At 47.9% G+C, this 24,010-nt stretch overlaps 1 protein-coding gene across 1 annotated transcript in view; it reads left to right on the top strand.

Moving 5' to 3' along the window:
- The first annotated feature begins 609 nt into the window (after positions 1-609).
- LOC119433056 (probable G-protein coupled receptor CG31760) overlaps positions 610-24,010 on the top strand; it is a 154,001-nt gene continuing 130,600 nt past the window's right edge. The window contains exon 1 of the mRNA XM_037700206.2: positions 610-733. The gene's annotated coding sequence lies outside the window, so the exon portion shown is untranslated. The remainder of the gene's footprint in view (positions 734-24,010) is intronic.

Below are 24,010 nucleotides of genomic sequence, written 5' to 3'. Positions count from 1 at the left end.
AGGTTGTGGACTACGCATTGATTTCACGCCTGGTGTCTCTGGAAAATTAAATCGTCAAGTTAACGCGGGACAATCGTCGTGTCCTCGACTAACTGGAGCGGCCGAAGGGATCCCCACTAGAACGGCGCCGGGAACCGGAAACATGTTTATACATCAGCGGCCACGGGAGGAGCGCGGCGCGTTTGAGAGACCCCCGCGCTTGGTGACGGCGGCGCATCTGGTGGCTGTCTCGGTGGTGGACGCGACGCGTGGTTAGCGACCGGCGCTATATGGTTTGGAGGGACGCGCGCTGCTCGCGACCGAGACTCCAGAGCGGCATTGATTTCGCAATGCCGGCCGCAGCACACAGTTGACAGGCGCCAAGTGCCAGGTCGCGATGGGCGGCCGACGAGCAGCGGGCCGCGCGCCATCGATCGGCGCAGAGGCAGCAGCTCTGGTCCGCGCATGCGATCTCGGAGCCCCTCCACGACGTCACTTCCGAATTCGGCAGCACCTTTCGCTCGCGCACCCGGCTTTCTCTAGCCCCCACTGAGGCCTCAGTGAAACTTCCGGCTCGCCGCGAAGTCCTCGACGTCGTCAGCGACGGACCGGCCACTGGTCTCGCGACGGGCCACCGTACGAGCCGCGCAGCAACTCAGCCGCGGTGTGACACCTGCGGCCTGCTCGACCGAGGTCGTCGCCAAGCGGCGCTCGTCCGGCTTCGAGCGACTGACGGCTCCTCGGAAGCAACAACGTGAGCTCATCTTCGTTCCGCGCTCCTTGTTCGGATAGCTTTTTTCTCTCGCGGTACGCTCGGTCGGCGGCGACGCCGTCGTGGCAGTGATGGCGGAGCGCGCAAAAAGCCTGTTGCCGCAATCGGCCGACGTCGAAGAGAGATGCGTCCTCTCGTAGATGGCTCTTTCTGACGGGCAGCCAGATCGTGTCAGGCTTAGCAGGCAGACCCAGCACTCGGTCCCCGCTGCGGTGAGCCAGCAGCTGTTCTCGGAGGCAGTGACGCCGGGCGAGGAGCCAGTCCTTTGTCGGGGGTCTGTCTGGGCAAGGCTGCCCGGCGTTCGCAGCCTTCTCCAAGCAGGTCCCGCCGCCGCGGAGCGAGCTCACGTCTACAAGAGAACCGTAACACGACGCGCGAGTTTCACTTCAGTGCCGGCAGTTCCCGCAGTGCGAATGTATCATGGACCGAGCACTACGAGCCGCGGCAACAGACAGAGTATTTGGACGCGTGCGAGCCAACCACAAGTAGCGCCGTTACATTCGGTACACTGCTCTTATGAGTCGGGTGCACTATTCTAGCAGTCGTCTTGTGCGTGAATGCTGGTCACCGTGCATTGCTTGTCTCTGCCTATCTTTCTGCAGCTGTATGCTTCTGGTAAAGAAATACCATGAGCTTAGAGCCATCACTTGAATACTAGCAGTGAGCAAATCATTTGAACCAGTCGCCATTCTTTTGCAGGCGATCTTGAGAGGATGCATGATGAACATGTCGATTACAATAGCGATGATACTGGTACTTTTTCTTTTAGATTTTATTTAAGTACAAGAGAGTGCTCCGGTAACTTCACAAGCATTTATTAGAACCAAGGGCCTGGCTTGTTAGCATCAACTGTTTCAGTAATCGTAGCGTTTGTGGTCACAATTCAATATAACAAACAGGTACTGTCATTGACTAGTCGTGTTAAAAGATATTCATTACCTGCTCATCTTGTGTATATTACTAGCTTCAGTAATTTTTCATTACTTTTCAGAAATGGTGCTATAATAAAAAATAACTGAAGGCGGTTAATATCGGGACATCAAGTACTTGTTTCAAATTCAGAAGCACAAATATAAGCGACATAACGTCTTGTTCTCTTCACCATCCATTAACACCAATCAAAAATGCCTAAATTGCCTTACATTGCTTTATTTCAGTTGTCTGCGAACAAATGTGCTCAAAGGTAAACAAATGTGTAGAATAATCAGTGACGTCATTCTTTCTTTTTTTTTTTTTAAACTCGCCTTCCTTTTGCGGCTGCAAACGGTATACATAAATATCGGTTCTTAGGCCTGCATCTAAAAAAATAATAATTACAGCAGCTAAATTAAACGAGATGTGCTGTTTAACAACCACATGCCATCTATGTAGCATTTGTGACCCTTGTGCATCCAAATCAACGCACAGACTCCAAACATTAAGGATTCGGTGGAACTCGGACAACCATAAAAAAAGAAGAAGGTTTTTCTTAGCCCTCATTGATGTCCCAACAGCACGTTTGAGCAAGTAACTGCAGAAATCACTGCTGTTGTGACATCATATGAAAATAGGTGCCCTACATTCTCCTTTTTTCACGTTTCTAAATTAGCATTAGATGATAATTAGAAGGGTACTATAGTGGCATTGTACGGAGCACTTCTGTGCAAGACTTGCAACTCCGCGCAGCCCCTGGGGAAAAGCAAGTAAGTAAAATGAGGTCTATATAAACTACTTTCTGAAGGGTCTAAGGAGTGTTCAGTTACGCCCGCGCGCACGTACGGGCACACGTACACACGGACAAACGCGCACGCGCATGCGCGTACGACTTCACACGCAACTTCAATATATGTAAAAAAACTATTCAGAGCCATTTCACTACTGTGAAGATGGAAGCCAGCGAAGCTGTGGCTATGGTGGGTCTGCTGTAGTGAACATTGGTATAGTAAATTTATATATTATCAGTATTGATTATATTGAGCGTCTCCGGCATGTTCGTCAAAGAGCAAGGACACCGGCGTCTTTTCACCCGGCGCGATGGCTAAGTAGTGCGTTTGCTTCGCCAAGTCCTCCCCATCGTCATAAATTAGCGGGTGAGCCACAGCGTTCACAGCCGCGGCACACTGCACGGCAGCATCAGGATCCTAAGACCTCTCCCGCTCCTGCTCTCGGCGGCTCATACCCACATATCCAACGCGGGTATGAGCCACACGTGATTTATTTCTTACCTTCCTTCTTTCTTTATTTCCTTTTTTCCTTCTTTCTTTATTTCCTTCCTTCCTTCCTTCTTTGTTTTTCTTGTCCCTGGCTCATGCCCGCATATCCGATGCGCCTATGCGACACACGTGATTTTGTTATCGTTAATCGTGACGTAACTGACGAGCATGTGATGTTATTGATGTCAGGACCTATCAGTCATGTTAGTCATCCGTTTTGGCACCTGTGCTAAGGCACAACTGGCGGGAAACTGCCACGCACATGGAACCAAACCACAACGCACATGGAGCCGAAATTGTGCACGCCGGTCGGTCTACGGTCGCGATCTGCGCGTGCCTCGGCACGGTATCCAACGGCACGAGCGCAAACCGAGGGGCGCCAACGAGCCAATTGTGGAAGAAGACGACGATGCTCCAGAAAATGCTGCTGATGATAGTTTTTCTACACGCGGACACGATCCTGGGGAACCTAGCCATTAACAGCTTCACTGTGAGAGACGGATGCGATAACTTCCATTTCCGACAGATTGCTGTAGTTACTTGAGTGGTGAAACTGAGGTGTTACTTAAGCAATGCAGATGTTTTAACACGTACTATCCACGACTGTAAATCTTTAAATGTGACGCATCATTTGCGATTTTCTACATTGGCAACGAATATGTTGCACCGTGAACTGAAGACAGGGCACCTAGAAAAAAAAAAGGAAAGAAAGACAGTACAGGTGCTACGGGTAGCATCCGTATTGTTATTCTTCAAAGCGGTATGCTTTCAATTCCTGCTACTGTCTTTCCTGTGCACCGGAACGAACTCGTGCAGTAAATTGTATTAAATTTCAGATGATGTACCCTCGGGGGCAAATGTTTAGAGCGCACGGCATCAGAAAAAAAAATATCTTGTGACACAGCCGCGCAACGCGGAATTCTGTCAGTGCACTGCGTTGGTCGAACACGCAGACGTGTGCTGTACGACTTCATTTTCGGCTCTATGTCTATAGACTGTGAACATCGCGACATTTGTGGCCCCTAGACGTTTGCTCGCGACTCTACGATACGATCATTCGGCCAGGTCAACTTTGGCATTGGTGCTCCACCACTGCGATGAAAACTATACCGAAGGTACGGAGTATGTTCTGTAGCTGTGAAACCGCAGTGTATATGCGCCACCTATATGTGCTTCAGCGGCGTGTCCTACGGCTGCTTCTGGTAATTTGTTCACGAGAGAAGCGAATAGTGGGTGGCTTGCTCGAACGCACTAAATAAACTGATCATCGAAATATCGATCCAGGGGCCAAATTCACGACAAATTCACAAAGCTTTTCCTTTGCGCCTTGCCATAAACGTCCAGCGTCAGGATCGGCTGGAAATTGGTCTTACGAACAATTATAGCATTGAGATCTTTTTGTGAATAAGGCCCCATAATCACAAAAAGCTCTTACGCCGACATTGTTCGTAAGAGAAAATTCTAGCCAATCCGGACGGTAGACATATTATTAGGGAAGGTGGCCAGCCAATGAAGGCGCAGTTAAAAACGAAAAGCTTTTTGAATTTGGCCTCAGATGCGCTCGAATGCGCAGCGCATTACGGTTTCTTTGACGATTCATTTTCTAATGTAAAGGTATGCGGTGCAGAGCTACTATAGTGAGCTATTATTAATGTGCCCGGCTGCTAGAAAGTCAGTCGGCAGGGAAGGATAAAAACGATGCGTATGAGATGCTGCACTGTAATGCGCCGTATGTGTTCCGGCTGCCAACAGGGTAGCCTGGTACCATGCAGATGTTGGTAGGCCTGCGTTTCGTGGCTTCTCTTCTTTTCCGTTTGAACGGTCCCCACCGAATGCTCATCATACTCGCTGTCCACCTAATTGTCAGCACCCACGACCCCCGTTCGCTTTCCATTCGACTTCCGATGCAACCGCGATTGCACTGGGAGAGGAGTCAGGCGAATGATGGAAATTGAGCCCCCCGTACGTTGCGAGCAAGCGCAAGTTCAGGCCCGGTAATTTTTTTTATATATATATTTTTAAATTGCGGCGGATCGAATCCCCTCAACCTGGTGAGAGCCTCCCTTTCGCCATTCTGCTCCGTTTGGCAGAAAACGGCCATATCGATGTCGACGAGATTGGGTAGCCGGCTGTTCGGGGTCGTCATGCGAAATTAGGTCGACCGACGCCGTGGATCGTTACAGAGCGGGTGATCGGAGACTTCAGCTGCCTATCGCTACCTCGCATGTATAGCCGACTGTGCTCTCTAGCGCCGCCACGCGTTCTCGCTCATGACGATGGCGCGCTTGAAGCATTCGAGTGAGATTCAATACGAAGGCACGCGGGTCAGGGCGAGGGCTCGCATGACGCTGAAACTTGCCGTCGTATGTAGCCTCGCTCCGGAGCTAGTGCGCACGCAATTGCGCACGTCACCGCAGACACTCTTGGCGCGCTGATTGCGCGCTACGATGGGATTTATCCAGGGAGCCTGTTATTTGTCACTGACAAATATTACGCGTGACAAAGCGAACCAATTACGATATGTGCCTATATTCATAAAGTGATCTTATGTAAGTGCCGTCTGCGACTGGTCATCGTCGCGACTGTCGTCTAGTTGTCGTGCTGATCGTTGTTGTCAGTAGCGGGTGCCCGAATGCTCGCCAATGCGTAAACACCCTTACATAAAAGAAGGTTCGTGAGTGCGAGCCCCTGGCTCTAATTCACAAAGGTTTTCGTCCTTCTCTGATTCGTCATCGGCCGACTAAATCCAACAATTATATGTCTGGCATCAGGATTGGTTGAAATTTTCTCGTACGAGCGATCCTAGCGTAAGAGGTTCTTGCGAATGCAAGAACTGCTCGTAAGAGCAAATTCCAGCCAATCATGATGCTGGAGATATTATTAGCGATGGCGGCTGGCCAATGGCAAATACCTTTGTGAATACGGGCCCTGATTTTTAATGCGCGGGTACCCAAGCGCAAAAGTATCAAATTGTCGATAAGCTAACCTAAAAATATTTCTTAAATAAAAGTTCGCAGTACTGATGACCCGCTGTACAACTCCCGCCACGACGGTCTAGAACATTATATCGCTGCGCTATATGGTCTGCGTTTGCACTGCGCAGCGGAAAAGGGCGCTGGTTCGAGACGTAGACGGCCGGTCTGCTTACTCCTCAGCAGGTGCTACCAAGTGAGCAGGCCGCCGCTGCTTCTGCACCTCTCTTGACATTGCTTTTGGTATTCCCAGCTTATCAGCTGCCCCGTGCACTTTGCGTACGACAAGGGAGCCTTCGCTATTGCCAAAGAACTCCGCACAGAAAGCTATATCTGCGTTGATAAAGTTCCTGAAGTCGACAGGGCCTACGTAACATACTTTGATGATGCTGCCTGCTACCGCTGCTACCGCATGATTGTGTACGTGGTTTATTTTATTTGTGCTCCTCTCTATTTCTCTTTCTATCCCCCTGCCCCTTCTCCCCGCGCAGAGTAGCCAACCAAAAATACCCCTCCTCTGTATGCATCCTTTATCTCTCTCTCCCTCGCTATCACCAGACAGCGCAATGAGAGCGATTGTCATCGTTGCAGGCGCGAAGCGAAAATGTCAGTGGCTTGGCTATTTGGCGGCGTGTGCCAAGAATCAAAGCCTCTCTCAAACCAGCGCACCTCCAAAACTGTGCAAACAAACGCACACATAAGTGCACGTACCACTCCTGTGTTCTAGACAGCCGTGACGAGGCTGTACAATATTATAGCGAATGCTCACCAAATCGGCAGCATGGATTAACATATTTCAACAAACAGGTGGTACTGCATGTGGAGTACGCGATCGTCTTCGGAGCAGATTGCGGGGCCCACATTCGAAAAACTTCTAACGCAAGTGCGTATTGCTCACTGGCCGGGATTCGGGCGCCTACCATTGCATGATAGCGATTTGTTTGACAACGAGATGGTCGTCGCGGCGTTGGCGAATCGCGAACACTTGCGGAAGAGGGGCTATGTTTACAAGAAGGTCTAGCGCTCGAATTGTTCGGAAGAGCAGATGCCAACCAATTGCGATGTTGAACATATCGTTAGCGAAAGCGGCCGACATGTGGCAAACAGCTCTTAGCAAAAAAAAAAAAAAAAAAAAAAAAAAAAAACAAGAAAAAAAAAAGAACTTTGGAAATTCGGTCAGGAGTTTTTGCCAATACGGGCTCAGGAGGCCGCATTCACAAAGGAGTTTGTACACTAGAATGCTTAGTCGAAACCAGTGCAGGCCAGTCAAGATGACGAAGTGGTGAGTTTGCGAACAACTGAGATTTAGAATTTCCGAATTTGAACGTCAAGTTGTCTGAATTCATCCTACTGCGGCTCCGTTCCATTCGCTCTCTGCTTGTACGAAATACGTTTCATTGGCGGATAGCCTTCGCTAAATATATGCTCGCGGTCACCATTGGCTGGCGCCTGTTCCTTCGAACCAAACTGTCCGCTATAGCGTACCAAGTGTTCTGAGAATGCGAACCCTATTGCCTTTTCAAAGGCGACTAACAGTGCGAGAATAGCATTTCTCCGTTTTGCTTCATCGTGTTGGATTAGGTCAGATTAATAGGCTTTATAACACCAAAGCAACACTTATACCGCGATTTTGTAGCGATGCCTGCCACTCGATTCTATGCCGCTTTTATCATCCGCCGTTCACCGCCGGCTGATCCCACTGATAACGCTAGCGGAGCGTTGCTCTGACCACTGACAAAGCGCGAAAAGGAATAGCATCGATAAAGGCATCGCTACAAAATTGCGGCCGTGGGCTGTAAGCGGCGCCATAGTAAGCTGCTCTGGATAACCTCCCGGGCCTCCTCAACGTGCGTCCTAAATAAAGGTTGAATTGAATTGAGTTGAATTGAATTGTGTTGGTTAATCAGGTCGCGAAACTGCACAGTTGGTTATGATGGATGCCGTAGTGCAGAGATCCGGATTAATTTTGACCTTGTGGGGTTCTTCAGCGTGCACCCAAAGCACGGTACCCGAGCTTTTTTAGCATTTCGCCCCCATCTCGATACGGCTGCCGTGGCCAGGAATTCAATCCGCGACCTCGTGATCAGCAGCAGAACGTCGTAACCACTGTACTTCACTGCGCGCGTGTCCCGATATAGTAAACGAATGCTATGCGTAGGATTTGAATTATTTTGTATAAGTATAAAGAAAAATTTCAAAAGGGGTTAGGTGGTTTTTATTTCACGATTTTCATGTGCTATAAAGCAGAAGAAGAAGAAGAAGAAAAAAAAACGCGCTTACTTTTTGAAATGTATTCAGGGGACTGCTCCGCGAAGTCAGGCTCAGGCCACCGCAACCAAGGCTGATGAACAAAAGGGCGTGCTTTCTCAGCGCACGAAAGAGTAAAATAATATAGCCGGAAGAATCCGGGGGCCGCGGTATAATGCAAGGATTCTATTCCAATGGCTATACCTTTTCGATCTTCGACAGAGGTCCGAGCGGCGCTCCGCCTACGTTATCAGCAGGATTAGCTGGCCGTGATACTAGGGAAATAGAATCGAGCGAAAGGAATTGTTACGACATACCGACCCAGGAATGCTATTTACAGCGCGCGGGCGCGCGTGTGCGTTTACTTCGAATACTTAAAAAAACTGCAAAATTTACTCGGATTACGTCACTACAGCTGAATTATATATATATATATATATATATATATATATATATATAAAACGCACCGTTTGCTGTAAAAGACGCTCTAAGTCGTCTTGTCATTTGAACCAACAGTTACTCATGCTAACAACCGCACTTGCCGGTGCTGGATACTATAATGTGGAGCGGAGCTTTTCACTATCTCTGAGTAACGTTATTCGCACTCATCATCATCATCATCATCAGAAGCAGCAGCAGCAGCAGCAGCACCAGCAGCAGCAGCCTACATTTATGTCCTCAACCGCACTCCAACTTATGTAATTTCAGCCATCATTCTACTATAGAGGGGGATGGTATCAAGTGCCCACATGATGCGTTAACGCCAAATATCTATTCACAAAAGCAACCCCACCGAATATAGCGTTGAGAATTATCGCATGAATGTACCAGTAAGGCGTTTCTCGTAACAGCGAAAGGGCCAGTATGTACTGAAGCAGTATTTACTGCTAGGACACACTGGTTGCGAACAAAGCACTGCGCGGCATTAGGTGTATGTATACCGCCGTCTGACGATACGCTGAGGGTGCGGTGATTTGTGCACAACACCGCAGAAGGCACCTGGATCATCGTACTGTGAATAAGCAAATTTACTTGGTGCCACATAAGCGCAGTGGCCTCGCAGTTCGTGCTTCCTCGATCTTACATATTGTATACGCGTTAGGAGAGTGCGCAAGCGTGCAAGTTTGTCATGTCAAACTCTGGCAGCCTGCTCCTTCGACGAGCGCCGTAAGTTAGCAGAAGGAAATAAAACCATTTCCCTCTTCTAACATATAAAGCTGCTGAAGCTGTTGAACTGTTGCCCGGGATATTGCAGTGTCCTTGTATCCGGGGCTGGGTACTATCGAAGATGCATGCACGCTAGGCGCTCTCTTTAGATACCATTCGGGTTAATTACGTACGTATATAAATACAGACATAATGTGGGTAACAGGATCTGTATGATGTTTTTTGTGGTATATTTTGCATCTTAAAAAAAGAGAGATAGACAGGAAAGTCAGGGAGGTTAATCATGTAAGACTTTCCAGTTTGCTATACCTTGCACTGGGGTGGTTGAAAGGGGGGGGGGGGGGGTCGAATGGGGATAGAAAGAGATAGTTAAAAAAATCAGGAAGCGCGTTTCCATCGTAAGTGTTCACCCCGTCTAGTGGATCGCAAGAAGCGCAATAACGCTTATACGGTCTTTTGATGCGATGATAAGTACCGTCAATGATGTAGAATACTTTATTGCGACAGAGTCACTTTGTACAAGTAGTTGAGCACGACGGATAGCGACCGTCGTGCTCACCCATGACGCTGGGCATGGGCCCAGAATATGACATATTGTTTCCTGCAGTGGTCACAGGCTGCGGCGTCGGCCATCCCTATGCATGGGGAACGCGTAGGCACTGGTTAAGGACACGCTCAACCAAAAGGGTAGCGTTTCTTCGAGGAAGCCTCCACAGAAACCAGTCTTAAGCGCCTGGTACACTAACAGGGTAAACCAGCAAGAACGTGTGGGCTTTAGGCCAATTGGAGAGGAAATGTTGGAACTGATGCTGCATAGCGAAACAACCTTCTTCACGCTGCCCACCTTTTCCTCGTGTCTTGTATACATTTGCCCATTCTTTTTCCACCCGCATCTCCTTTCTATGGAACACATCCCTCAATGCTGTCTTTTGATGCCAGCTTCTTTCATCTCTCTAATCGCTCGCACTTGTCTGTTCGACAATTATTCCTTGCATTAGGAGTGCAAGTTTCTAGTGTTCTGGAACGTATTATGGGGCGCTATAACGTAAAATGATTCCAAACTGTTTTGATTCCAATTTCTGCAATCAGCCTCCACGACTGGTGAAAACATTTTCGGGCCACTCCCAACTTCGCCTGTCTGTCACGCGACATCACGAAAATCGCGATAGCTCCCCATCTGATATAACGTGTACACACTGATTACGCATGATTAAAACGCACAAACGAAAAATAATCATTCCTGATTCGACCCATTTTCACCATTAGCCCTCTGCTATTGGTCCAATGTTTTCTGGCTACACCCACTTCGCCTGTCTGTCACGCGACCTCACAAAAGCACAAAAACTCACCACGTAAAAGTGACGTGTACGCGAAAAAATGCATTAATATGCCGAACAAAACTGAAAAATTTTCGGAATAGCCACAGACTGCCCCGTTCCGAAAGGAACAGAAGATGGCTGCCCGCCGATCGCTCAGGCCCTCGCTACTCGCACCTACCGGTGAACATGTATTTATTTGCGCATGATAAACATTTTTGCGTGGCAGTAAAACGTTATTGAGCCCTTTCGGCATGCATACGACGTCGCTCTGCCAACTCTTCCTTGCTGAGGATCCGTTTTAGCAGCATTCTTATCCTTCCGTTGCACGCCGCCGCGATTTTCGACCACACCACCGCAAACTAAGTATGGCGAAGCGGACCCATCGGAGAAGCCGGCACCACCCTCTTCATGCGGTTATCTATTTTCACTGTGCTGGCTCGGCCCCATCGAAACCCTCTCCACTAGAGCGTGCTCCTCGCCTCTTGTCAGCCAATTAGATAAGAAAAACCGCTGACTGTAGACAATGTTATTGGTTTTGAAAGTGAACAAAGGCGACCTCCTATAAACGAGGAGAGTGTTTGATTGGGTTGTTCAGACAACGTTGCGGGTCACCGCCCGATGCTTGCGTCGGTGGGTACGTAAATTTGACCTCAGGAGTTTGGAATCAAAATAGTTTGGAATCATTTTACGTTATAGCGCCCACGAAATGCGTTTTCGGCTGAGATTGTTATACTTATTATGAGACAGTAAAGCATCAAATGTAGGTAAGGGAGGCGCCATCGTATCTTATGCCGTTTTGTTACGTGCTTCTTCGTTACGCTACCGCAGGGTGAACTATGGGAGTCAATGAGAGTTATTGTTTTTGCCTTCGCTAGAATTTCGAATTATGGCGCCTTATCTTATGGTTATGAGAATCGCGGCGCGGATCGGCATGATGATGGGCCGAAATGCCATATTGTGCTGTTTAACTACTGTCTAAATTGCGCAGGACAAGTCTTTTCTCAAAAATTGCGGTGTTTTCAAATGCGCGTCATAAACCATTTTCCCCCCACTATTGTAAAGGTAAGAGAGCGAGAAAATAGAAATTGTGCGGCGCTCCCCTCTTACAGCTAAGAAATAAACACTGAGAGTACGTTCGATTCGCCTGCACCGCATGAACCAGTTCACGAGGTGCTGCACCTTGCCATTCGTTTCAGCGGTGCAGCAATGGCGCCTGCTGAACCACGCCGTTCGTTTCAAAAGGTGCATGAAAGGTGCAGGGCTGGTTCATGATTTTGCTGCACCCACTCCGCTGTCGGTGCCGCCTTGGTGCAGGCGTAGGTGCGCGGCAGCAGCGCAGCAGACGACACAGCACATGGGCGCGAGCGCCGTTAAAACCCCGCTTATGCACGTCTGATGTGTCTACGCAAGTGTGGTGTGTATTTACGCCCCAGAATTCGATCATATCTGCAGTTCAGGACCTCTCAAACCTACGCACTCCGTGCACATTAGTCGGACATAACATAACGCCTGCACCGCGTCTGCACCTTGGCATTCGTTTCGAGTGTCGCGCTGTGCCTGCACCACAGAAATCGAGCTGCACAATTTCTGAACTTCTCGTGAACCACGGTGAACTGGTTCACAGTGGTGCAGGCGAATCGAACGGACCTTGAATATGCCTGGAAACAAGAGAAACGAGACAGAATAAGACATCTGTCGTGGCTAAACAAAAGCGAATAAGCAAGGTGGCTCACATTCATACTACAAGTTTGAGATGACTTAAATAATCAAATGTGTAGGGGGGGGGGGGGTTATAACGTCCTAAAGGTTATGACGAACTTTGCAATTCTGCATTACCATTTAATTTTGACAACCTAGGGCTCTCCAACGTCCCGGGTAATCTAAGCAGGGTATTTTTTCATTGCAAAGTCCGGGGTCGGGCGCATAGTCATATCTATTCAAGGCGCTCATTTCCATAAAACAAGAAGCATTATTCGCATTCTCGTATGGTGTCGTCAGTTCTGCCGGAGAAGACCGGTCAAAGTACTCGCTACAGTGTGCATTTCACCTTGTAGCCAGTGCAGTGGAGAACTTACCAGCTCATAGCCGTTTTAAAGAAAAGAAAGAGAAGAAAAAGAAAGAAACTAAACGTTGACACGCCAGCTCTCTTTCCCGGATCAAACTGTGAATTAATTCTTTGCTCCAGGGGTCCAGTGGTAAGTTTTTGTTGTTATAAGAGGAGCACTCGAAGTGCGGCGTACCAAGTAAAAAAATTGACAGTAATTCTGTTTGCCCAACGAGAGAGATTTAAGAAAAAAAAAAGACCTGACCACTTTATGTGCTAATAGACATTCCCTAATTTACGAACCAATTTCAGTGTAGCGGGCCGGACAATATAGATGCAGTGGGAGTTAGAGGAATGTGTCGAAGTATAATATTACACAATGGCTACTATCTGTATCAGAAGAAAACTAAATTTTGTGAGAGTATCTTGTAAGTATAATTAGGCTGCAGTTTTAAAGCATCTTGCCCAGTCCTGGCGGCATCCACATATTCCTTTTCTGGACTTGGTAAATTCTTTCAGTACCTCATAAATTAAAACACCGGAGGGTTTTGTGCTTACGCTGCCTGGTGACGCGAGTGACATTTGAAGCCTCTCATTATTTTTCACTGATGTCACTGCGATCTATAATCTCTTTATGAGTGTGAAAGACGTGTCGACATATTCCAGCAGGTCTCATAATCATGAGTCGAGTTTGGACGGTTCCAGCAACAACCAGAGGTGGTAGTACCCGTCAAACTCTTATAAATTCGCAAAGACCTCAGGGCCCTTCTTTTGAAATACTATGGCATCGTTTGACAAAAAAACTGTGTATTTTTCAAGCAACTAGGGTGTCGTCAACTTGTTGACTGGGTTATAGCGGCAAAGTTCACCTGGGAGCTGTCGACAGATGCTTTCAGAGCGCGGAACTCACGAAGAATCTGCACTTGCTAGCGCCCTGGGCGCAGAACCTGAAATTGAGGAAGTCCGTGCGCAGTTCGCCGAGACGGCTGCGTTGGGCGCCTTTCGGCTTTCGTCCTTATGCTTAGGTAGCGAAAAAAAAATCCTGCTTTATGGTGGTTTTCGTGTTTCTAAAACGCTTATGGGCAGGCGTACTTTTCTGCAGCTAAGTGAGAGAGCTACACTGTATTATGCATTTTTTTATTCACGCTATATTTCAGTGCGCTTAGGAATAGCCGAGGTTAGTTATAAATGCTCATCTTTGACGCATTTCGTAACTCTTTGAAACTATCTCCATTGAATAAACAACGACAGATAGTTCTTCAGACAGGCAGTTATGCCGCATTCGTAGTGATAGTCCAGGCAAAGAACTCCAGGAGAGAAGTCAAGTCACGGGAGAGGTGAGGTGGGACCAAGTATATAGCGCACCTCGGACAGTCATGTACCAGCAAGGGAATGTTCAGGAACTCTGACGACGTATCGCACGCGAACACGAACAAAGTTCTTCGTCTGTAAAATTAGAATTGACAGCGAGAGGCGCATGCTTTCTGCTAGCGTGCCCAGAGCTTTCCTAGGAGGCCAAGATGTATCCTGAAAGCTTTAGTTTGCATTCCAGTGGAATGCCCGAGGTACACGACATGTAATCTCTCCACAGGAGACAATTTACGAGAGAACAGAAGTGTGGTCGGTTTAGTGTCTTCTGCTGTCCACGCGGAAAAATAAATCGCGTGGACCTCATGATATGAAATAAGCAAAAAAAAAAGTTTCATGTTTACGAGCGAGTTCGATATTAATATAGGAAATGACGTGGCGCAGCATTCGCAAAGTTTTTTGTGCCTAAGCGCTCTTTGCCATTGGCCGGCCGCCTTTGCTAATGGTATGTGCGGCATCAGGATTGGCTGGAATTTGCTATTATGAACAGTTCCATGCGTAATACAAACTTTCAACGAATCCCGGTGCTGGACATATCATTAATGGCGGTGGCCAGCCAATGGCAAAGCGCGCTTACGAAGAAAAAACTTTGTGAATTCGGCCTCTAGGCCTGTATTCTTGATAAGCTCTTACGCAAGAATTGTCCGTAAGAGCCAGTTCGAGCCAATCCTGACGCTAGCTATATTATTATTGAAGGCAGTGAACCAATGAAAAGAACATATGCGAACAAAAAGCTTTGGAATTTGGCCCACGATTTCAGCACGTTAAGGCTTTCAGCTGTCAAGTTCAGTTGCTTTGTATTTTTCTTTCTTTAAAGTGACTGTTCTCGACGCATTCCCGAAACCTTTGTAGTCTCCTTGTGCAGTCTCTACGTCGCTGTTCTTTGTCGGGCAGGCCTCGTCTTGTGACTTCATATGTGCGACTAACTACACCTTTGTTGGCGTCGCTGAGCGGAATCGTATTGTGAAAATGCGAGACGAGACACAGTTCTCACGCTCTCTCTTGCACTGTCGACTTAACGGGCTTTCCGTGTCAATGTCGCGCGCGTAACACTCGCAGGCTTTATCGCGGCTTCATATACGAGTGCACGCTGCATCTCGCTTACCTCGCTCACATGCTTAAAATTTCGCGCAGGAGTGATCGCAAACCGAGTATCAATAAGAAATGCGACATAAATCTATTTTGCATAAAAAAAAGAAGGAATGTTTCCTACGACATTGTCAATCCTCCTTTGTTCACCTTGGGAAGTGCGGTGATTCGCAAAGGCTCCGGTCTCCTAATAAATATGAAAAGGAAAAGAAAAGCAGTAGCAGACAGGCACTCTAATAAACAGTAAAAGAAAAAAAAAGAACTACAGGAAAGCCGGACAATGTTGAGCGCGGCTTCTTTCAAAATTGGACGTGAAGCTTAGAATTAATTGTCACACAACCTTCACCTAAAGAACTTGTCTAGCACTTCATATAACACTTGTTATCCGTCGCGAAGAATACAGGGGCTTCAATTGAATCGACGTCGGCGCAAACTGTTATTTCGGTCCTGCTCATTCGCTTCTCGACTTCTTGAATATATGAGATCTGTCGCAGACGTTAATACAATGAGTCAGCAAACAAGTTGGCCAGGGTGTAGCGGGGCCGCTCTCTTGCTCTGTCCACTAAAAAGGACCCTGTTGGCCTCTACTAGGTGCAGCATTTCTGTATGACAAGGCAGAGTTTCATGCGTGCACTTTCTGTGCAACCCATATTTAGTCTTTGTAGAAATGGTTTTGGACGCACAGATGTAACAAAGGGTCAACATAAACTTTCTTGTGAAATTGGGTAAGAATGGTGCATACATTTATCAATTGTTGTAAAGGGCCTATGTGGAAAGGATGTCCAAAAGGAAGGAACTATGGTCAAGTGGATCCAGTGTTTTCGGGAACGCCGCGAAGACCCCAAAGACGATGCAAGATCAGGACGCTCCTCAACCTCATTAGAAGATGAAAACATAGATCGTGTGCGCACTCTCTTGTTCTGCAAGAGAGAACGCAATGACTCAAGAGTATCAGAAGCACTTGGTTTCGGAAAGTCGTCAGGTCACCGAAATTTGACTGAAAAGTTGAAAATGAATTGTGCATCGCAGATGTTGTACCTGAAAGTCAACGGTCAATGGCGCTTTCTACATGGAGGTCCTAAAACATCTGCGGGATCGTGTGGAGTGTGCACCACGTGCGATTAAACTCGTCGTAAAATTTGCACTGGACTGTGCACCATGATAATGCCCCTGCGCACTTGGCGTTGACAGTGCGTGAGGTTTTGGCACGCTATTCCCCCGTCACTGGGCTAGAATGCCCTCTCCTGAGCCACTTTCTGTAGGCTGAGGAGCAAGAAATTTGGCATATCTGTTTCCCTTTCTCTACATAGCTGACACCGAGAGCCGCGCACTTCTGTCATTGTTTTTTACGCAGCTTCAGATAATAATCTTCTAGAAGTACCCAGGTTGGCCGTGAAGCTATCAGTTAGGTTATCCCGTTAGGTTTTTAACAAAACGTCGCTTTATGCATTAAAGCACAAAATTAACTGGAACGCTAATGCATTTCTCCGCAAAGTTCGGGAATTAATATCTCGAAACCGGTGTCATCCTGAGAATTATTTCTAAGTAAATCCGCCTTGCGAACTCCACGGCTACAATTTGTAAATTGCAATATGGGCCATCAGGCAATTAGTTTAAAGCTTAATTAGTGAATTTCTGTTAATTATTCGACTATGCATTTCAATATTTTGTGCAAGTAATGTCCGCCTCTTCGAGTAGACCAGCTCATTAACTAGAAGTGGGCTATCAGCCACAGGCAACCTTAAATAAATTTTGAAAGTGTTCGTTGAAACACCCGGCCTGTATATTGGCTTCTCAGTGTTACGATCAGTGCCTAAACTTCCTTGGCCGAGCTCCACTTCTTCCACGAGCGTCAATCTTCGTCACCATCTGGTTCATGTAGCTTTCGGTCTCCTTCCCTTACGTTGCCAGATCACCATATAGTCTTGCCTCTTGCAACTTATCTTTGACTCCTACGACGTTATGTGTTCATCCCGAATTGTATATCTTTTTGCCAACTGGCACGTTCATTTAGCTCCACCCAGGGCGCAAGCATTTTGCCAAATCCTTTCAATGGTGACAATAAGATACGTGGAAGAAATCTGCTCAACGATAAATCAGCCGCTTAGGTTCAGTGACACCTCGTTCATTTTTAGCGCACAGATGGACGCAGTATGGTCTCTCTGTTAGACTCAGCTGCACTGATAACTGTAGCGCCCGTTGAAAAGTTAACAAATAAACAGACAGACAGACGGACAGACAGACAGACATACAGACAGACAGACAGACAGACAGACAGACAGACAGACAGACAGACAGACAGACAGACAGACAGACAGACAGACAGACAGACAGACAGACAGACAGACAGACAGACAGACAGACAGACAGACAGACAGACAGACAGACGGACAGACAGACGGACACCCACACACGCACGCGCGCACGCACACGCACACGCACACGCACACGCACACACACACACACACACACACACACACACACACACACACACACACACACACACACACACACACACACACACACACACACACACACACACACACACACACACACACACACACACACACACACACACACACACACACACACACACACACACACACACACACACACACACACACACACACACACACACACCAAAGTCAAGCATTTTCCATTTTCTGCTTTTAAGTAGATGACTACCAGAATTTTCAGTACGCTTTCTTACCCACCCAGAAAATTCTGGTGTTCTGGCCTGAGTGAGGCGCATTTATTTAGCAATTCCAGCACCCGCGCCGTGCTTGGAAAGGATTTGGGCGGGGCTCACCATGTAAATTTTAGATGCCGGTTTATTCTCCTGGCTGTAAAAGAAATGACAGCCACATGCTATTGAAGTGGGCGTGTTTATATGGCCGTCGACGGAGGAGAACTTGCGTCTTGTGATCGACCGGTGAAGACGCTACATGGATTCTGGGGATTTATGTGCCAAAACCAGTTCTGATTATGAGGCACGTTGTAGTGGAGGGCTCCGGATTAATTTTGACCACCTGGGGTTCTTTAACGTCCACTACAACGCAAGCACACGGGCGTTTTTGCACTTCGCCTCCACCGAAATGCATGCGGCCGCCGCGGCCGGGATTTGATCCCGCGATCTCGTGCTCAGCATCGCAACGCCTTAGCTGACTGAGCCACCGCGACGGGTTGGTGAAGACGCTAACCTCAACAAAAATGTCGCAGTTTCGCCCGAAAGGCGAAGCATCAATTGCGATAGCAAATTAGTAGAGAGCTATTCGGAGTAGGGATAGTAGTTTTATCGGGTGCATAAACTTGGACACATTAGCTTACTAGCTGAATTAACAAGCGTGGTGTCAGCGCGCACAAGCAAACATGAATAGATCACACTCAATGATCGCAGACCACCACTATCAAAACGCTGACAGCAAGCGCAGCTGCCGCTGCGAGTGAAGGTTCGTGCGGTCTATGGCTTCAACTGAACCTGAGCGGAGAATGCACAGCGCATACAAAGGTGAGAGCCGTGTGGAGATCGCTTTTAAGAGACGGTGCGGGGGACCGCCGCAGCCGAGCAAAGTACAAGCGCAGTTGTTGGCAGAGTAGAAGCTGCCCCCGCCCTCCCTCCCGCGCTGCCTTCCCACTTTCCTCGTTTCGCGTGGGAGATTGAGTGGCCAGTTCCCCTTGCGCCTGGTTGCAAGATACGCATTTGGTGCCGCAGCACAGCATCGCCCCGCCTCCCTCCCTCCCATACCCCCATGGCCTTTCGCGCGGCGGAAGTCGCGTTGGCTTTCCGCCGTGCGTTCGCTCTCCGTGATAGCGCGCGTCCCCCGCGCGCTTTCACTCGCGCATACGGCGCGCGGCGACGATTTTATCGCCCTTTTACTTTATACGGAACCTCACGGCGACGACGACGGCAGAAATACGCTTGAAATGTCCATATAATTCCTATCGCAATAAAAAGTGGCACTATCGCTCGACGTGCACTGCAATCACAGTATAACTTAAATCCGTGCGTCGTCTATGCTACTTTCTTTGGATGTGTACTCTCCCTTTATTTTATGTTGTATTGTCGTTTTGCTTTGTCTCCGTAGAGGTAGAAGTGGGGAAGCTCCCTGCAACACGTGTTCATTTATGCATCTGTTTCCGCTGTGAGATAAGAGTTTGGCTCCATCCAACGACCAAAGGACAGTTTTAGAAGGTGGTACTTAGCTGAGCATTATTTACTTGCCTCCATGTTCAGTTAGTTATGCCGCGTTACAATAGTATTCACCTGTTTCGCCTTTCTGTTAGCATCGAGAACATATCATCAGCTACTTTGTACGGTTGACGAAAATAAGAATGTCATTTACACCAACTAAGCTGTTACACCACATGCCTGAACCATTTCTTTTATAGCTTTCTCCCTGATGTAACCGCTGTCCTTACGTTTTACTGGTTAGGGCAAGGCTATCGAATGCGCCGTAAGCGCAGCTTGCACCGCTCACAAGTATAGCGTTCCAAAAGCCGCTTTTATTTCGCCATCTGTCCCTATACAACGATGAGGGCGCCATTGATTATTAATATAATTTATATGTCCCCTCTACATCCCTCCTTCAGGAGCAACAATTTCTATCTGATGTTTAGTTTATGTAAACATACACTTTGAGCACTATATATATCATGCACAGGTCAGTCAGCAAATCAGAACTTTAGTCTATAGGAGGACTTTTTAGACATCTTCCATAACGTGAGTGTCGAGCAACCGGAGATCTAGGAGCTGGCACGCTATCGTTTCGGCTAATATTCGTCGTAGAATGGCTAGTTCGCACATCAGGGCTGTTGCCACCGCGGACGGGTGTACCAGACAGAAGGCGAGGACGTTCACAAGGAGCTTCTTGAGAAGTAGCCGAGTCTGTTGACAGTTGCATGGATGAAGGTGAGCTGTGCGGATCATTAAAGGAGGTGAGCTCGGGAGTACATGAAGTTGACGGGGAACTGCCGCTTGAGACAAGGTGTCGACGATTCCTTACAAGGATTCCTGAGCCACATAAGAGTGTAGCCTTTGCGCAAGACTCAGAACTGTAGCCCATGATTTGGCGTCCTGCACCAACACTTCCTCCCCTTCTTCAAGGGCACGAAGAGCTCTTGAGGCGTGGTCGGTGTTGTAGTTTCTTGCCTGAGAATGTTGTTGTTTTCAGTCCCGGTTCTCAAAGATGCGAGGCTACGGCGAGTCCGAGATTAGCTTCGTTGCAGGAACTGGGATTCGTGTTCAAAGGTAGCAATCCATAAGAAGCTGAGTTAGGCTGTAGCCACAGGTACCTGGGGTGTTACGATAAGCGAATAATGCCATAAATGGATCCTCGGCTTTATTAAACACGTCCTTCACTGTACGGACCATATGTTCTGGTTTCCCGTTAGATTTCCAATAGCGTGGACTTGTTATGTGCGGGAAGTTATGTAACGGCATGGGCAAAGTTCCAAAACGCTGTGCAGGCAAACTGTAGCCCATTATTGCTGGCCACCGTATTGGGAATGAAGTGTTTAGAGAGAGAGAGGTCATAAAGTAAAGGCAGGAATGTTAACCAGGCTCAGCCCAGCAGGTTACCCTGCACTGGGGAAAGGGGATTGAAAGATGAGAAGGAAGAGAGAAGTTCACACTTTGTACTGACCTCTTCTGTGAAAAGCCTGTCGTATAAGTGCCCTAAAGCAGTTCGAAGGGCAACATTCTCATCGTTGTACGTTGGGTAGTCACACAGGAGATGTTTTATCGTTTCTCAGTCTGTGCCACATATATGTTACAATTGGCACTGTCCGCCATACCAATTATGAATGATTAGGCGCTCCTAAGAGAAAATACTAGTCGCAGGCTGTGGAGTTGTGTTCTTCCTGACTGATCTTGCACCAGTACGGCACCGCACCCGTAAGAGCTTGTGTCCGCAGATACAATTATTGTATAAGGCCTGGGTTGTACCAGGCCACCAAGGCAATTGACACCATTATTTCTTTAACGACTCAAATGCTGTGGCTTGAGGAGGCCTGCAGGTCCTAGTAGTATTCTTAATCAGGAGCAGCCAGATAAGCGCAGTAACGGGCGAGAAAGTCGACAAGAAGCGGCCAATGTGGTTGAGCATGCCGGGGAAGCGTCGAACTCCAGCCAAGTTACTCGGAGGCTGCGAACTTGAGATGACAGCAAGCTTGTCTGGATTGGGCGCTGAACAATTGGCACTGACAATTACGCCAAAGAATTTGACTGAGGAAACCAGAAAATCGCACTTGGAGGCATTCATGGTGACCCCACCATCTTGGAAGTTTTTATAGAACAACCTCAAGACGGTGGCCATGTTTCATTCGGTGTCTGCCAAACACAAGAGTGTCGTCTACCATGTTGACGCATTCTTCGACTTCTTTAAGAAATCAAGATGAACGTATACTCTTGCGAGGATTCAGAGACACGCAGCTAGTGGAATCTAGCTTGTGCATCCAACTTGGAGAAGACTTTTGAGGGTTCTACCTGTCCTAGCAACTGGTGGACTGTTGGCATTAAGTGACGCTCACACAGGGCAACTTGGTTAAGTTTTGTCAAATCCACTTGCAGTCGATCACCACCGGATGCTTTAGGAACAAATATCAGAACAGCGCACTATGGCGCTTTCTTTTTTCACTCGGCAAATCACGTCCACTCGTTCCAACTTGTCGAGTTCATTTTTCATCACTCCTAAAAGCGGTATGTGAATTCTTGTCGGTACCATCAAGGAAAATGGCACAGCTCTCGGCTTGATGCAAATGTGATATCCGTCAGGCACTGTGCTTAAGCCAGAGAAAAGCGGAGCCTCAGCTTGAGGCGGAGAGTGGAGCGTCGCAGGTTTACGGTCGTCTGTTATCGCGGTGACGATATGCCCGACTACCGCCACTTATCCAAGCAGAGATGTGTCGATGCCCCCAATGACGTATAGTTTCTCTTGTATCGAGCGACTTCGCCAAGTCAAAGTCGCAGAGAACGTACAGATGAGGTTGAGAAAGCAGCGTCCTGGACCAAGAAGCTGTTCACCATACGGGGGCTCTAGCGAAGCTGTACCTCACGGACACGTCGGCACCCGAGTCCATCTTGAAAGGAAGAGCAACTCCGCTGAAGTCAACACTGGCATGACGACCAAGTTTAATTGCGGCAGGCGTTTACGGCTAGCATTTGAGTGTTGCTGATACGCCTCGTCCTGGAACGGAAACTGAAGCAAAATGTTCTCTCCGATGACAAAGGTTCCTTCCTCGTCGGGCAGTCTTGATGGCAGTGAGTCGAGTATCCGCAGATGTCGCTGGAAGCGTTCATTGAGGCGCAACGCTGGTTAGGCTTTGGGACGCATCTGACAGCAGCTTTGGGACGTCTCTGAGAAGCTTGGTCAGGACTGTTTATTTGCGGGCGCGTGGAGTGGACTTGGATGAGAGCTGCGAGCCTGTTTTTCTTTCTCAGTGTCCTCGTGCTGGCAGGCCTGAGTGAGCGCGTCTTAAAGAGTGAACTTCGGGCCGCGGCAAAGCTGTTCCGACAGTTGAGAGTCGAATAGCCCACACATGTACCCGGTCTCGCCGTAATCGTGCAGCGTCTACGTAAACCAGAGTTCGCGCCAGCGTATCAGGGGCTGAATCTCAAAAACGCAATTCGCTCGTAAAAGCGGCGAAAGTTTGGTCTCGCACGCGACAGTCTTCCACAGCAGTGGGATATAGTTACACTTATTGATCATTGCCCGAATTCACAAAAACTTCTTACGTTAGAATTGTTCGTAAGAATTTCAGCCAATCCGGATTCAAGACATTATTATCTAAGGTGACTTGCCAATGGTCGGTCGGTACAGAACGCGTCTATGGTCCCGCCTGGCAGCTGATTTCGTTTGTAGAGGTGGCTGTACTCACAAACCTCATTTACCGGGTGAAAAAAAAAAAAACAATGGACATCAAAAATAACACCGCGCAATCACAGTCGGCCGCAAAGTTCAGTCGTCTTCAAAAAGTGCAGCAGTGCTCTTGCGGCCCGCAGGTCGAATGACGGTCGAAGTCATGGTCCCAATATTTTTTCTTGTGAACAGAGACAGCAAATGAAGGATGTTACAGGTATGCTTAAATGCATGAGCACGCGTGTGCACGCACGCACGCACGCACGCACGCTCGCACGCACGCACGCACGCTCGCACGCACGCACGCACGCACGCACGCACGCACGCACAAAAACGTGTTTACAGTTTCTGTCTGTGTTTGGTGCTAAAAGAGCCTTTCATTTGTACGGCGTTTTCTTGTCTTACATATAGACTCACACCGCAATCCTCTCGTGAACGTTGTCTATATTTTCACAGAATGGAATAAAAATAATACAGAGAATAAGGTAGTTTATTTATGCTGTTTTGAAGACAATGTCTTCTTTGGTGACTTTAGATCGATTTGGGGCTCGTGGGACCTGGGTTTCTGGCCACTTTAGTTTCGTAAATTGGATGGACCATTTGAGGCCTTCTAGGGCATGTAGGACAACGAAAAAGGGCTTCAAAATGAAGCTTGGAATGAAACAGATGCACAAATGTAGCGCAAATCTTTGTACAGACCAGTAATAATCCGTATATTAACGCAAAAAGGCCGCAATAAGACCCAGATGTGCTCGTTCAAACGGCGCGCGCCTATAACCTCACTCAACGAAAAATATGGGTCGAGCCCAGAGATAGTGCAGTCTAAAAACGTGGGCCGATCCCCAAGGTGGTGCAGTCTGAACAAACCACATGTTACACTAATGCACCCCAGAACACCTTCGATGTCAAGCGCTGTTGAATCATTTAAAAAATTTTCCCCATACACATTTACATGTCTTAACTTCGCGCTTGTTGTCTCATTTTCATGAGGATGCGTCCTTAATC

This window comes from Dermacentor silvarum, chromosome 1 (assembly GCF_013339745.2).
Source record: "Dermacentor silvarum isolate Dsil-2018 chromosome 1, BIME_Dsil_1.4, whole genome shotgun sequence".
Classification (NCBI taxonomy): domain Eukaryota; kingdom Metazoa; phylum Arthropoda; class Arachnida; order Ixodida; family Ixodidae; genus Dermacentor; species Dermacentor silvarum.
This window is presented reverse-complemented; position numbering and strand designations above follow the sequence as displayed.